A 13,241-nucleotide genomic window follows, 5' to 3' on the forward strand; every position below is an offset into this window, starting at 1 on the left:
GGTCAGAGACGGGATTGGAGGTGGAGGAGCTGAGGTAGAACTTTGCTCCATACAATGGTTCATGGACCTAAGATGACGTTCGTTCTGCCACCTCTAATGAGTTGTTTGCCTCGGTGGGAAAAACAGACAAACAAACATGAGGGGCGTAGGTGGGAGGTTTCCACGGATCTGGCACAGCCCACGTTGCTTCCTGCATTTTCCAGGCTGAAATCTGTCTTGTGGCCCCACATAAATGCGAGGAACGTGGAAACCTATGGCTTGGCTCTGTGACCGAGAGGAGGGTAATGACAGTAACAAGCGAGCGGGCTGTGCCAGGGGTGGAGAAAGACCCAAAGCAAAGTTCAGCACGGTTGTGGACACAAGCATGCGAAATTTTTTTAAATTTATGGCCCAGTGCCCCTCACCCAACCAGGGAGACCCATAAACAAAGGAGACTGAAAACAGACCATAAATAAAGTGGCAGATAATTAATTTCCAACAGAGTATAATCGAGGAAATGCTTCGTAGAGTACATGAGGATGAGACGCACCTAATGGGATGTGGTTCAGGTAGGAAATCTCACTGAACTGTCCACGAATGATCTTAGTAAAGCGCATCTAACAGACTATCAGTTTTTCCAGAGAGCCGGAGATGGGAGATAAGTGAGGCCCTCATCGGAGAGGCCGTCACTGGCCACCCGCTTCCGGTGGCTTCCCTGTCACTCTCCATCCCCAAGCCTGCTCTTGGTAAAGAGTTACCGGATGGCGTGTGTGTTGTCTTTCTTCTCTCCATGAGTGCCACGGGATAAGGACGTTTCCTGCCCCACTGACTGATCTATTCCCAACACCTAGAACAGGGCAGGGCAGGGTGTTCAGTGAGTATTTGTTGAATGAGTAAGAAGCCAAAGCTGGAACAGACATTAAAAATAACTGAGTCCAAACCCTTTTTATTAAAGAAATGGAGGCTCGGGAGAGGAGACAGATTTTTTTTTTCCAAGATGACATAACAAATGTCAGAACATATTCTCAAAAGCAATATAGTGACATTCCACGACGTTCTTGCCAAACTAGACTACCATTTAACTGTAAACAGATTTTTGGAATTTTTTTACACTTACTGTTACTTGTTATTTAATATCGTTATTTCCACTTAACTGACAAAATCCATGTGTCGTGCATTGCTGTGCAGCATTATACGATCATGTTTCCTTTTTCAATTCTATGTGTCTGATACGGAGAACAAATCTGAAAGCTATATGACTGAAAAAAATATCTTTAAAGTATAAAGACAAAATATAAAAAGTTATCAAAATGAACTAAATTGATAAATACCTCTCCACACTCCCAGGTAGAGATGCAATGGCTCTAGAGGATGTTCAATTTCCTATGAATTAAAGGAATACGAAAGTGAGTTTTGTTTTTGTTTTTGTTTTTGTTTTTTAGCAAAAACTACCTCGATTTAAAAAGAGAATGACACAATCCAATGTTTGCAAAGGTTCAGGTATTCTAATAACTGTGGAGATAGGTATCAAAGACTTTTGTTTTTCTGTTTATTTTTCTCTTTTGATTTGATTTCATTTCTAGAGATGTATCTTAAGGAAATAGTCCTGGCTAAATAACATATAACTCCGAAATATATATGCAAATATATTGCATGTATTTATATATATCATCTAACATATATCAATATATATTTGAGCAATATGTACTTAAGTAACATATAGTATATAACTAACTGTATTATATTATATATAATAACATAGAATAAAACTATACCATCTATAAATGCATGAAATATCCATGATATCCTTTGAAGGGGCTATAAGAAAAGTTTCGAAAAGACACATCAAAAGAACTAAAGCTCAAATGATGAAGACGAAGGGGATGGATGATGAGATGCTTGAGCAGAAGTAGTACCTTTGTTTAAATCCTCTCTCAGGCATCACTACGTGGCAGAGTCTTAAGGGCTCAGACAATACTAGATTCTATGAGACAAAGCCACCCCTTTGCCCACTCCCTGCCCCAATGTGGCTGATGACAAGGAGAGAGAGAGAGAAGGAGAGAGAGAGAGCTTTTAAATAACCATTTAATAATACAACCTGCTAGAAAGAAAATGTGGAATTACAGAGAAGGGAATTATATTGGATAAAAGAATGAACTAACTTCTTTTACATGAATATGGCTGGTATTTTCCTCATTTGAAACATGAATATGGTTGGTATTTTCTAATGATATGCGAACTTAGGAACCTGTTAAAATTAGACTTTATTCGAGGAGTACAGAAAAGCGTTCATAAAAAACAATGCGCACTTTTGATTTAAATTCTCTTTTAGCAACAGTTACAAAGAGACACACCTTCTGAGTATTAAAGTTTAATCCGCCATCTGCATTGAATAATATTACAAATGTAAAGTGAAAATATAAGGTAAGATGTACAATTTAGACCAGAAACACTTGGATAGATTGCATATGCTGTGCCTGGTGATCAGTCTAATGTTGATGCCATTCGCTCATCTACCGGGAGACCCCAAGTGACCTTTGGACTTCTTAGATATGGCCCAACTTTTGTTAAAGACAGATCGTCACATATGGTAAGAACACTCTCTTAATACATTTAATGTATTTTCTCATATCTATGAAAGGTATATTTTATAAAAAGTATTACCACTGATGATTTTTTCCCTAAGATCTATTAATGCCTCTTGAAATTCAGGTATCCACATCCATCAGAAATAGCAAGACCTGGTCTTTTCAGGTTTGCATCTCATACAAGGTGACATGTTTCTTGAGTCTAAAAAAAGCCATAAGATCTGGCATCTGAAGGCTCAGGAAAGTTTGGTTGAATGAATTTATGTACAAAACCTCATCATTTCACAAACGCAGAAGCTGATTGAAGGATGTAGACCCGGAGTCTGTTCTAGAAAATACCATTTGGCCTCTTGGATTTCAGGGAGCCCTTGACTAAAACTGGCACCTACATGCATATCTCCAATGGAGTCCCCTAAGGCCAGGCACCTCCATTGATTCGCTTCCTTCCCCTGCAGCTCCCAGCATTCAGGACTAGCCCAAGAGAAGAAATTCGGCCTCAGAGGGGCAGCTGAGGGCTCCAGAGGGCCTGAGGAAGGGCTGCAGCTTTCAAACTGGGTCGCGGGGGCCTCCTGTGGGTGGCAGGTGGTGTGGCTCTTCTGACACTCCCCACCCCCAGCCCTAAGTGGCTGTGAGCAAATGATTTCTGTCTCTGTTTCGTAACTTCCTTGCGTTCTAAATGTTCTTCCAAAGTCGTAGTCCGTAAGCTTGAGTTTTAAACTGGAAAATGATTTGGAACCTGCAAAATAAGCAAGTATGTTAAAGTTACAGGCTCGAACTTGAGGCTGAAATGAGTCATCTTTAGCCTGTTATGCAAATTTAGAGATGCCATTAGATCGGGGCGGGGTTAGGGGAAAGAAAGTCATTGTCTAAAGAATTTATTACTCTTTTCAAACTAAATAAAATAGATAGGAACTACGTCTTGTAGGCAAAAGATATCAAACCATTGAGTAATTATTACTTTCCTTCTAATTTATCTCTATCTCTATTTCTATCTCCAGCTCTGTCTTTCTGTGTGCGTGTGCGTGTGTGCAAATGTGTCTCGAATACATCTTTTTTTATCACTATAGATTCAGCACTTAGCCCACTCCCTGACACATAGTTTTACTTTATTTAGGACATTTGAATTATTTGGAGAACTTATAAATGAATGTGTAACTATCAGAGAGAAACAAATCACAATAACCCAGAGAGAGAGACTTGAAAGGATAAAGAGAGAGTTGCTTTGTAGTAGAAAGAATATTACTGCTAGAATATTACAGAAACATGTTCATGGGGACCTATTAAAATCGAGTTTTCCTTAAGGCTGTGAATACAGAACTATGTACAAATTAGCGCCAGGCAGAAAAACTTTGCTTATTGTCATATGAATACGCTGGGCAGAAAAAAATGTTACTCTCAGTTCTTTCATGCAGCTCACAGTCAAAAGAAATGTTGAATAGTCAGAAGAGACGTCACACAGATGTGTTGTTGCAATCCACCTAACCAGTCAGTGTCCTAATGTTTTGGTAAATACTTTTAAATATTTAGATGTGTGACATATTGGTCGCTGCCTGCAGTTAGAAGGAGGTAGGAGCTATACATCTCTTACCTAACAACTTGGCAAGGATACAGTATGTTAAAACAGAGACAAACTTTAGGCCAAATTCTTTTAAATGTTCACTAACGGGCACTTTGGAAAAAAAAAAAAGAGAGAGAGAGACCGTTCCAAGGTTAATGCATCAGTTGGAAGAGGAATAAGCCTTCTTACCATCTTTGTTCAGGTCGAGTGATAGAGGCTTTCGGTTTCTGAAAAGGGGAAGCGGCTCTAGATAGAGACCTCTGAAGATGACTGGTCATAGCGTTGCTGGTTTGCTAATTTAGTTTCTGATCCAATGTTTCTAAAGAACTTTAACTGTCTCTAGGTTTGTGTATATTGACATACAAGTGATACAATGTATAAAATTTCAGGTTAGCTGGAAAGAACTCAGACTGAAGCAGAACCCTGAATTAGATTTAGCTGTAATGTAGTTATCATTCATTCATTTATTTATTTGTTCATTTATTCAAGTAAAAGATATCAATTACATGCCAATACCAAGACTAATGAATTCATGTGGTGACTTTAGCTCTTTGATACACATGTTAAGTGCAGTGTCTTTTAAATTTATAATTCAGTGTTTTGGAAAACACATTTTAATAATTTTTTAAAAGTGTATAGATTTTTAATTCAAATAACTACATCACTATCATCAAATAAAATCATCACTACCTATTGTTTATACTATACAGATCTGGAGCACATAAGCTTGCCATAGGGTTATTAGACTTTTAAAATTAAACATATCGTGCGATGGAAAAATCATAGTGGGACAAGATCTAACCTGCTGGGTGACAATTGTCCCTGGCTTTCTCACATTTCTGAACATCATCTTCTGAGCAACTACATAAACAGTATTTTTGTTCCAGACTATCATTTCAAGTATGCTTGTATTAAACAAAAAACAAAAAACAAAAGAACAGTCTTGGAAGAGAGATAGTGTCTCCATCTGGAGTGGATTTCTTTATTTGTTTACTGGCCAGGGTAATAAAGATAATGTCTTTTTCTAAGCAAAGATCGAGCAGGTATTTTCTAAGGGTTTCTTTTTTTGGAAAACATCCTACTGCAGAACCACGTAATGCTTTTCTTCATTTTGTTGTCCTTGAGATCAGGGTCTCAGGAAGCCAGTACAAAAATATCACTCTGGCTACTGATGTTGCTGTGGGTAATTTATTATCTCTTGTGTTTGACTCGGGAGTTTGGTGTCCCCGTAAGTGTCAATGAAACTTAGCCATAGCAGGCTAACTTGTTAGTTTGCGCATAGAGTAAGATCTCAGGCCCTTCATGGTTCTTGACAGGTGCCCTCGCCCCCCAGTTATCCCAAATAGGAGCAAAAGTAGAGATGAGTCACACTTCTGTTTTCTAGTGTCCAAAGACAACTGAGATAAAACTGACTCAAAATGAAAAGTATGAAATGATTTGGAAGTCCACTGAAGATTCAAACATCTTTTTTACTGCATCCCAAGGCACCAAGAAATGGTAAAACCAACATAGGACTGAGAATAAAATAACCATGAATTCTGATCCTGACTTTGACACTCAATAGCCAGGCGACTTTGAATAAACCATTTGTCTCTTTAGGGCCTAATTTATTCTTCTAGAAAACAGATACATAGTATACTATCTGACAGGGCTTTTTTACATTAAATCATAATACATGTGTGAATCTGTAGCTTAGAGCCTAACAAATACTTGGTGGTGGGTAATATTCTTTATTCCTAAAGACTTTAAAAAATTTTGGCACTTGTCTTTAAAATTCTTTATTACAACAAGAAAAGAGATACTTTTATACCTATGTACATATGTAATTACATATTAAACTCTGGTCATCTTTCCTTTCTCCTTTCTAACAGAACCTTGTTTTATTCAGAGTCAACCATTCTTAGTTCTAGAGATGGATCCCAATTATCCTAAACCAATATGTGTATCATATCGTTTGGTGAATATTACTGATCTAAGAGCAGGCATAGAACCCGAGACAACGCAATCAAACTTGATGTTCTGTGGCACAGGGAAATGTTATTTGAACCATGTCCCCTGAAAAAGACATCTTGAAGTCCTAACCCTGATACCACGCAATGTGACTTTGTTTGGTAATTGGGTGCTTGCAGGTGTCATTAGTTAGGGTCATAATGGAGCAGAGCCGGCCCCTAATCTAATACGAATGATGTCCTTATAGGAAGACAGCCATGTGAAGAAAGAGACCCACACAAAGAACATCACGTGACATTGTTTGGAGTTATGTGACTACCGGCCGAGGGACACCGAAGATCCCTGACACACCGGAAGAAGCAAGAAAGATAAAAGAAATCTTCCTGCAGATTTTAGAGGAAGTAGGACCCTGCTGACATCTCAATGTCAAACTTCCAGGCTCCAGAACTGTGAGACAATAAATTTCTGTTTTTTGATTTTTGGTTTTTGTTTTTAAAGAAAACAGAATTGTAATGGAGTTTCTGATCTTCCAAGCCTCGCATCTTCTCAATTTCTGGGCTTTTTGTATGAGACGATGCACTTTCTTATTGGACAAGCCAGTAAGGATGATATATTTTTTTTATACTTTCGGTGGAAAAAGCACACAAAAACACACGCCTATAGATATATATGTGGTGTAATATATATGTAAATATATGGGCTACAAACGCAAGTCCTGGCCCTTGATTTATTCACTATTTATGGTTGCCTACTCTCTGCCTCATTCTCCGTGTTATACAAGAAAGTAAAAAAAAAAAGTTGTTTTCCAACTAACTCTAGCTTCTTTGACGATCACTGTCAGGCTTTGTGTTATAAAATACGCAGAGTTGTGAATATGGTCGATATTCTATAAATACGAATTCTCTTTTGGCACCTCCCATCCTATTTGGTAATTATTCATTAAATTCCTGTGTCCCTCTGCCTACTCTTGAAGCCAGGGAATATGTTTTCGTGTGGTTTTCATAACACGAAGCTCATAATATTGGAAAGCAGTGCAAATGGCATGAATGAAGGATAGCTACAGCTCTTCTTGAAAATCTCGAATTATCTCAAAACAGCCCTCATCTCGCTTTTTAAATCTCTAGCTTTCTTCCTTTGCTGTGTCGCTCATGATGACACAGAAACACGGTGACGTGCTGCATTGATTTCTTCAATCGTATGCCTCACAGTTGCCAGGTAGATGCAGGATCGAAATAAGGATCAGAAGTTCTTCCTCTATTACTGTGAATAGAATTGGAGCAATACATTAGAATTTTCCCACACGGAAGAAACAACTTGTTTTTGAGTTGGATGTATGCTCGGTTATAGATATACTAGTGACAGGTATACTTCGGGATAAAATTTATTTTGTGGCTCGCCATAGGAAAGCACACCAGGTCCCCTCCGGTCTAGACCACTTAGCTCTTCCTCCTTTCCTCATTTCCCCTTGTCTTCCTGATCCTCTGTCATCCAAGTTTACCTGGGAGTTTTCCGGTTTCATCACGGAAACTCCCGTGTCCCAGGAAAAGCCCCAGACCCAGGCAAACTGGAACCGTCGCCTTCCCTTCTCGGTCACTCCATTTTCCTCTCTTGGACTGTGACATGCATGGAAGAACTGAGCGTAGCAGTTATTTCTGCCCAGCACGTGGTTGCCATATCGTTTCAGGAAGTGGACCGTTTAATGAGCTCGTGACCCGGAAGAGCTTCAGGGCCAGGACGATGCGGAACGAAATCTCAACCCAGCCTCGTGCAATCGTGGAATCTGATTCCACACGTCTTGCCTCTGGGAGCCTCAGTTCAGTCATAAGCAAGAGGGTGGGAAGAGAGGCATATTCGATGAGACGCATTTGAGTTAGTGGGAAAAGTACCAAGTCAAAATAGGTGACCTTGAACTGGCAATGAAGACACTGCACAGCGAGAAGGATCACAAGCCTGAGTTCCCGCTCCAGCTGGGCCAGTGTTTGGTGAGCGGCCCTGCAGGAGGTTTTGTGTTTGTTAGTTTGTTTGTTTCTTTTTTAAAACCCTTTAGGGTCTCCATTCCTTATTTTTAAAACTGAGGTACTTATCCTCTCTGTATTATTATTATTTTTTTATTTTTATTCTTTTGCTATTATTAATGGAAACCAGATGTTTTTCAGACATTAAACTTCCCAGCTGTAGAGTTTTCCCTTGTTGTTTTAGGGCCGCTCAGCGTGGCCAAGTGTGCGCATCACAAAAGCAGTATATGCACATCTGAATCCTTAGTTCCTAATGTTTACATAGCAAGACAAAACAAACGAGGCAAACCACAATGAAGGAAACGTGGCTTTTAAATTTTTTTTAAGACCTGCTATGGAAAAATTCAAACCAAAACAAAACGAAACACCTTCCCTGTTAATGATCAAACTTTCAGTTATTGAGGCCCGAGTCATTCTTCTTTTCTGTTATTGAACGAGCAGGACGCCGAGGTTTCTAGGAGGCCGAGGTTTCTGGGACACCTCGCGACAGCACAGCTGTCTTAGGGTAGGTACGCTATAGACATAATTACAGGGACGAGGTCAGTGGACACGGCCAAGTTTTCCGATGGTGACGTAAGAAGTGGTAACAAGTCCCCTGAAGTGTTTCATAGCTGTGAAACCCTATTATTCCTGGTTCCTGATGTTTTGTTGGCCGAACCATCCCAGGGATAAAAAGCAAAAACAGATATCTGCTGCCATAAAAGTGCGTGAAAGAGAAAGCCTGGCTAGTAGACAGCATCCCAGAGTTCTCCAAAGGGTGGAGAATGCTTCTCTTCCCTTTCCATTGACCATGCTCTCATGCATCACGCATGCCTCCCACTGATGTTTATTCAGCATCAGCCACATCCAAGGCTGAGTGCTGAGACACAGGGGACGGTGACATCAGACCCATGAGTTTTGTCCTCCGAGAGCTTATGCAGCGAAGTCGATCCTCGTCACATAATCAACTAGCCAAGTGCCAAAGAGCAGATGGGGTAAGTGCTACTTAGCAAAGTACACGGTTCCTGAAGAGTTTTAACGAGTCAGTTCTGACCTGGGTTCTGTCCTGGTCCAAGAGTTCAAAAAAAAAAAAAATCCAGGCAAAGAGCAGCTTGGACTGAGACCCAAAACATGGACAAAAATGAGGTCAATGAGAAGGGGACAGAGGAGATTTCTGGCCCAAAGGACTAATGCTTGAAAGGGAATTTTGAGTGAGGAAGAGCATGGAGAGCACAGAGAGCTGACACAGGGCCATGTGGCGACAGTCAGGGACAAGGTATGAGACGAGGCGGGCAGAAGGGGTGTGTCAGAGTAAGAAACCTGAGGATCATTTCAAAGAGCTCTGGCACCTTTCCAACAAAACCGAGAAGAAAATAACGGGCATTAAACAGAGGGTGCCATGCACTTAGATTGACAGTTTAGCAGCTTACTCAGGCTGTATCGAATTAATGCATGAAGGACCAAAGCAGATGACAGGACATGAGTTAAGAGATCCTCGCCATAGTTGGTTGGGCCAGTGAAGGGACGATAGAAATGGAAAGAAGTGGATGGAATCAGGATACCTAGAAAGACATCTATTGGAGTGAATTTTAACAAATACATACCTTGCAAGATCATGAGAGATTGGGAGGCTACACTAGCACCTCACCATGCATAAAAAATGATTCTATTGATATCACAAACAAATCGCATGGCATTGCCATATTTGTAGGGGAAAAAAATAGTTGACTATTGAGAATTTCATTAGGTGCCCTTTCTCCTGACAGGCATGTTTGCTCATCATCCACGGTGATTCAGTCCAAGCAAAGCATAAAATGCAGAAAGCATGGACACGTCTTTTCCTGGTTTAACACCTGTAATAGGATTTTTCTCGCCATAGACGTTCGGGCCTCTAGGGTCACAATGGGTCATCAGAAAACCTGGTTCAACACCTTTCTTTTATGGATTAAAAAATTAGGTTTCGGAAAGGTTAAGAGACCTGAAGCTTAAATAAAATCAAAAGATATGATATAATAGAGTAAAATATATAATAAAGCAAAACAGATGCCCTTTAACACTCGTTCATACCGAACGCAGAAATATTGGAGCACGTTTCCGTAAAACAAACTTGAGTAGCATACGCCGACTTCCAGGAAAGCGGGTTGCAAATGATGGAATGGCGGGATCAAGTTCAATGTCTTTTCCAGTCACCAGAGCGAAACGCTTAGACAATTCAGGGCGACTACAGAGCCGCAGCGCATGATGCCGTACCTAGTGGCTGCTCTGAGGTTTTGTCAGACCATTCTTATTTTTGTGACAGACCATTCTGGCATAACGCTTTTTTACTGCAATATTGTCGCACGTCCATTCAGATAAATTAACACCCCCATCTCCACTGGCCCATTTGTCAGAAATGCCAAAATGTGGGCTGACCCATTCGGCCTTTTCACTGAAAAGTGTATATAAAAAGTGTCGTCAGGCCTCGCACTGACAAGCCTGGAGTAATGGTTATCTGTCCTTTTTCTCTTCTCTGTGTGTCACAATGACACCACTTGAGCCACACCTGCCATTCCGAAGCATAAACTTCACTCTGAGAAGAAGGATGCTCAGAGCGGGCGTTGCTGACTCTAAGCAATCGTTATTCCGACAAGACCCAGGTAAAAGAAGTAAAATTAAATTTATTGAGCACTTATTTTGTGCTAAATTCGGGACACAAGTAATTTCATGCAACGTCTATAACCTCCTTTAAGCAAACGAACCTCAAAGCAACTAACAGGCCCAGTCTCACACGGCCAAAATGCTGCAGTCGGGACTCCAGCCCAGGTCTGTCAAGCTCAAGGGATGGTCGCTTTGCATTCGACCGTGTCACCACGAGGAATCTAGCAAGCATCCTTCCCCGGAGATCAGTCGTTTGTCTCCAGGAATACACTCTTTTCTATAATCCTTCAGACTCAGCAACGATGCAGCTCCATCGGTGGAGGCTTTGGTTAGATTTCTCGGAGGACACTAAAAAATAAAAAGAAAGACATGGTTCACTTTAATAATTAATTAGAAGCTAAGGATTCTGTTCAAACCGAGCGTGCCATTTTGGTGTCAAGCCAACGCTACTCCTAGTGGGCTGGTTGCAGCGAACTTGTGAACACAACAAAGAAACGGAATCCACACAAGTCCTCTGTGAAATCGTCCCATGTTGACACTGAAACATCCAGGCTATGAAATATGCAGGAGATGCAAGGTTGAATCAAAGTGCACTACTTAATTTGCACCACGCCAACTGAACAGTAAAATGTGATTTAATTTACTATATAATTTGCTTGTTCAACAAAGCTGAAAGATAACTCACTTAGTGCCACTTTGCTGAGAAGTGAGCTGGTAACTGGCGGTGTTCTTTCAGCGAATGGCTTTGTTGTCGATGCCAGAGCAAGCTGTTTGAGTGGAAAATACACAAAATCAAGGGTCTGCCTCAGTAGGGTTTGCGATGTGTTCCTTTTGTCCTCCTCAAGTTCATTTCTGCAGAGACGCAAAGACGGCTTTTTGTTTTCCCGACTCGATGAAGTCACTAAGTCTTGCTTGGTGGCACACGGCTAGGGAAAAATGCACTCGGCCAAATTTAGCACCATTTGGAACTCACGAGTTGTGAATTTTGAACCAAACTTGAATCTTTTCAGAACTCATCTGTTCCGCAGAGCGTGCCAGCTCTGCTGGCAGCTTTGCAGCGGGGCTGTCCTGTGGGGGCTGAGCTAGGGGCCCTCGAGCCCCTCGTGCTTCCCCCGATGGTTCAGTCGGGGTGTTACGTGCTGCAAAAGCTTAGACACAACGAGGTGGGTGTATTACAAAGTGCCAAAAGCTACATCGCAAGAGGAGAAATTTCTCAAAGGTGAAACCAGGGGTCTCTTGCATTTTGCAAAGTTTTAACATTTCCCTCATGTCTTTCGAACCCATTTGTCCTTTCTGACCCCTAACGCCATTTCAGGGTCGACCAGCGTTAACCCATATCCACCAGAACTTCGAAACTGGTCTCAGCCCCACAGGTCTCTCCCACGTGCAGTGTATCGTGCATATTCCAATCAAAGTCATTGCCTGGAATCCTTATTTGTGCCGCTTCGTCCCGGTGGTGCTCAAAGCCCCTTCATGCGTTGCTCTGATGCTCATCTTTTTCCTTCATGAGCGTCGCCTGAGCAGCTCCTGTGCAGCAGGCGCCGGGTGGACACCTTGAGTGGACAAGGAACAGCTTTGGCTTCGTGCAAGTGAGTTGTGAGTTTAAAACCCAACAGCTCTCCCGGCGTGCCGTGCACCCTCAGAAGGGAGCTGCATGGGGGAGCTAAGGGTCCAGGCGGGTCTGATGAAGGCACGGACCTCGCAGGAGTGGGTGTTCTCAGGGAGGTGCTGGAGCGCAGCAGCCACACAGGGGGGATGGGAGAGGCGTCTCGGCGGGAGAAGCAGCCTGCGCAAGGCAGGGAGGAGAGAGAGAGCGAACGCCGCTCACGGAACTAAACCTGCATCACTAACTCGTCCGGGGGGAGGGGGCCGGTGGGTGCCGACAAGTGGGAAAATGGGGCCGATGATTAAGTGCTGTGAGCGAAGTAGGAGAAAGCGAAGCCCGAGAGGAAGGACTCGGCACAAGCTGCTCGTGAGCTCGGACCATGTCCGGAAGACAAGGAGACATTTTACTGGATGGCTCATCCTCTTTGACAAAACACAGTCCAAATGCCTTCGCCTAGTATTCCAGGCTGTCCGTAGTTTGTTCCAGCCTACCGAGGAAATCTAATCTCTTCTTTACTTATCTAACAAACGGACGTTGGACGTGTCACGGCTCCTGCCTTCCAGCATCTACCCATTTGGTCCCATTGCTGTTCTTCACCTGGAACCCCCGCCAGCCTCCTCTCATCGGAAACGTGTAGCCTCTCTCTCTCTTTCCTGCATTTATTCATTAAATAAATACTCTGCATTTAGCTGGGCATAGAGCTAAGGATTGAGGATTCATTTCCTCATTTAAGAAGCATCTATAGAGCTTATACAGGACAGAAACTGTCCCGGGTGCTGAAGTGACCATGATGAATAGACGAGAAGAAGCCACTGACCACGCGATGCATTTGGGGGGAAGACAAACAAGTGTATGAACAATCCAAATAGAGCCCAACAGATAGTAAATAATAGGATGGGAGAGGTATAGGGAGCCATGACCATGCCTCC

The sequence above is a fragment of the Pteropus medius genome, unplaced genomic scaffold (assembly GCF_902729225.1).
Source record: "Pteropus medius unplaced genomic scaffold, Ma_sr-lr_union100, whole genome shotgun sequence".
Lineage (NCBI taxonomy): Eukaryota > Metazoa > Chordata > Mammalia > Chiroptera > Pteropodidae > Pteropus > Pteropus medius.